Consider the following 3,897-nt stretch of genomic DNA (forward strand, 5'->3'; position numbering starts at 1 on the left):
CACGTTACCCGATAAATGCACGGCACGTTGCCGGTAACCTGGGCACGTTGCCCGGTAAGGTTAGCACGTTACCCGATAAAATGTCGGCGTTGCCCGGTAAAGTATCCACGTTGCCCGGCAAACCTGGCCCGCTGCCCGGTAAGGTTAGCACGCTGTTCGACAAACCTGTTACGGTCCATCGGCTTCGGGTTAACCCGAAGACATGATGTCATGATTCCATACCCGTTAACGTCGACCCATTCTGTAAAAAAACCTGGAACGTTGATGTCGAGCGAGCCCGGTCCTCATTCGGGTCCGAGCACGACACGGATCTACGTTTTAAACACATGACTGACTAACGATCGTGACCGACTAACGATTCCATAACACACCACCTATACCCATGATAATGCTTCCCCGCTACAAGTCCCATTTTCGTGAAACTTGTGGTGACGTCGAGGGCCCGAGCACGACACGGTCAACGTGTTGACCCGAAAACATGAGGTTACCAACCCCGACCCCATAAACCGCTCATAAAGTTTCCTCTCATGTCCCGGACGCAACGCCTCGTGTCATTAAAGCGGAGTTGCCCAAAACAGGCCCACGGGCCCACCAAGCCCGGCCCGCGGGCCCTTCACGACACGAAAGGGGGTTCATTTCTCTTGGACAGTCATATCTCATGGTCACGAGTACCCTCACAGAGCCTCGTGTCGATCCAACCCCGTTTGGACACCTTGCCCCCACCAAAGGCCTTACGGACCAACCGGGCCCACCAAGCGGCCCGTCCCGACCCGAAAACCAAAATTTTTTTTTTGGGAAACTCATATTTCAATGTCCCGATGCCCCACGCCAAATTTCATGTCAATCCGACCTCGTTTGGTAGGGTTTTCAAAAATTATGATTCCTTAAAAATTTAATATCTGTTCCTGTCACTATGCTAATTGTTCAGAATGCATATATAGGGAAGGGGTGGGTGTTGAGCGCCCATGCCTGGGCAAAGTTGGCTACCAAGCTAAAATATGGAGGTTCAACGTACGAGAAACCAAAGCCCCTCCCCCATGTTGCATACGAAGCTTGCCCAACGACTTGGTTTCTTGCACAACGACCCGAGTATACTGCCCCAAAGTTGCACGCCCATGGCCAGGCCAAGGCATGCCAAGGCGCCCATGGGCAAGCCAAAGGCATGCCTAGGCACGGCCAAAGCAAGCCAAAGGCACGGCCAAGGCAAGCCAAAGGCATGCCAAGGCAAGCCAAAGGCACGTCTAGGGCATGCCAAGGCACGCCCATGGTCAGGCCAAGGCTTGCCAAGGCACGCCCATGGCCAGCCCAAGGCATGCCAAGGCGCCCATGGGCAAGCCAAAGGCATGCCAAGGCACGCCCATGGGCAAGCCAACGGCATGCCAAGGCGCCCATGGCCAGGCCAAGGCACGTCCAAGGCATGCCAAAGCTCGGCCAAGGCAAGCCAAAGGCATGCCTAGGCACGCCCATGGCCAGGCCAAGGCATGCCAAGGCGCCCATGGGCAAGCAAAAGGCACGGCCAAGGCATGCCAATGCGCCCATGGGCAAGCCAAAGGCATGCCTAGGCACGGCCAAGGCAAGCCAAAGGCATGCCAAGGCAAGCCAAAGGCACGTCTTGGGCATGCAAGGCTCGGCCAAGGCATGCCCTGGCACGCACATGGCCAGGCCAAGGCAAGCCAAAGGCAGGCCAAAGGCACGTTCAAGGCATACCAAGGCGCCCATGGGCAAGCCAAAGGCATGCCAAGGCACGCCCATGGCCAGGCCAAGGCATGCCAAGGCGCCCATGGGCAAGCCAAAGGCACGTCTTGGGCATGCAAGGCTCGGCCTAGGCACGGCCAAGGCAAGCCAAAGGCAAGCCTAAGGCATGCCAAGGCGCCCATGGGCAAGCCTAAGGCATCCCAAGGCAAGCCAAAGGCACGTCCAAGGCATGCCAAGGCGCCCATGGGCAAGCCAAAGGCATGCCAAGGCACGCCCATGGCCAGGCCAAGACATGCCAAGGCGCCCATGGGCAAGCCAAAGGCATGCCAAGGCACGCCCGTGGGCAAGCCAAAGGCATGCCCATGGCCAGGCCAAGGCAAGCCAAAGGCATGCCAAGGCGCCCATGGGCAAGCCAAAGGCATGCAAAACTCGGCCAAGGCATGCAAAACTCGGCCAAGGCACGGCCAAGGCATGCAAAACTCGGCCAAGGCACGGCCAAAGGCATGCCAAGGCATGCAAAACTCGGCCAAGGCTAGCATATGGGTGCCTTCAAAAATTATGATTCCTCAAAAATTTAATGTCTGTTCCTGTCACTTTGCTAAATGTTCAGAATGTATATATAGGGGGGAGTGGGTTGAGAGCAAGCATGCCTTAGGGAAGGTTGCCCCCTTGTCATGGCTGTGGGCTGCCATGACATGCTTGCTCGTCCGTTCTAGGCATGATTTAAGGTCGATGGTGGGTTTACGAAATTTTGTGGTGCAACGACACGTCCCTTTTATCCAAACGAAGCGTGGCTGGGGTGCTGGGTTGCTTTACTCGTCCAAGGCTTGATTCTTGGCTTTCCTGGTTTGGTTTCGAGAAGCGGCTGCCGAGGTGTATTTGAGGCGATGGCTAGGATGTTGGATTCCTGATTGATGGATCCCCAACTGATTTGTCCGGGGGGCCTCTTGTACGTTGACCGCCTTGCCCGGAATGGCTAGTTCCCCCGGGGGGGTCGTCATACGGTAGTCGTGGGAAGTCTGGTCGAGAGCTGGAAGATTAGTGGGCGCCTGTCGGTTGAGGGCACCTCCCAGGCCCAAGAATAGCATTATTCAGGTTGAGGTCACCTCCCTGATGAAAACAATGCTTTGGCCTGTCCTAGTCATGGTTATTGTGGATCGTTGCCTGCTGTTTTTTACAGCGTTGTTGTTGCCACAAGTGGGATAATTTCGTTTCGTTCGATCTTGATGAATGTCTAGAACGGCTTGGGTGGGGGGCGGGGGGTTGGGGGGTATTCGCATCGCCCGGTGCTTTCTGGGGATTGCCATGGCTTTTGGCTGTTCACAATGCCTTTGTGCCTTGTGGGTTGTCACTAGTTGAGCGGTTCTTGGGAATGTCCATCGTAAAGGTGCATGAGTTGTGTTTGGTTTGTTACGGGTGGTTGGCTCTTTGCTTGTGCAACAACTTCCACCCGGCATACCTCTTCAGTTGTTTGTTTGGGCATCTATTGCCTGGCCAAATTGTGGGTTTCTGTGTTGCGTACCTAAGCGTTGGTATTGTCTTGGTTGATTACAGTTGATTTCGTCTCGTGCCATTTTTGTGGCATCGGATGAACCACAAGGCGGTCTCTTTGATCCACAACATTATGCTTGCGTTGATGTTGTGGCCCATTGAGCGTTGCTTGGTATCCTGGATATGGAAAACGATGTGGGCATGGGGTCTCATTGGATCCTTGTTTTGCCCTCATTTAGCGTTTGTGCCTCTCTTAACATGACTTGCTGTCTTGCCTGGTTTGGCCTTGCCATCGGGAGGGTTTGTCAAAGTTAACAATGCTTACTGTCTTGCCTGTTTGGCCCTGCCATCGGGAGGGTTTGTCAAAGTTAACAATGCTTACTGTCTTGCCTGAAACGGCTTTGCCATCGGGAGGGTTTGTCAAAGTTAACAATGCTTACTGTCTTGCCTGAAACGGCTTTGCCATAGGGAGGGTTTGTCAAAGTTAACAATGCATACTGTCTTGCCTGAATTGGCCTTGCCATCAGGAGGGTTTGTCAAAGTTAACAATGCTTACTGTCTTGCCTGTTTTGGCCTTGCCATCGGGAGGGTTTGTCAAAGTTAACAATGCCTACTGTCTTGCCTGAATTGGCCTTGCCATCGGGAGGGTTTGTCAAAGTTAACAATGCCTACTGTCTTGCCTGATTTGGCTTTGCCATCAGGAGGGTTTGT

This window comes from Bidens hawaiensis, unplaced genomic scaffold (assembly GCF_021521415.1).
Source record: "Bidens hawaiensis isolate Kalapana, Puna unplaced genomic scaffold, B.hawaiensis_p1.1 tig00087618_1, whole genome shotgun sequence".
Lineage (NCBI taxonomy): Eukaryota > Viridiplantae > Streptophyta > Magnoliopsida > Asterales > Asteraceae > Bidens > Bidens hawaiensis.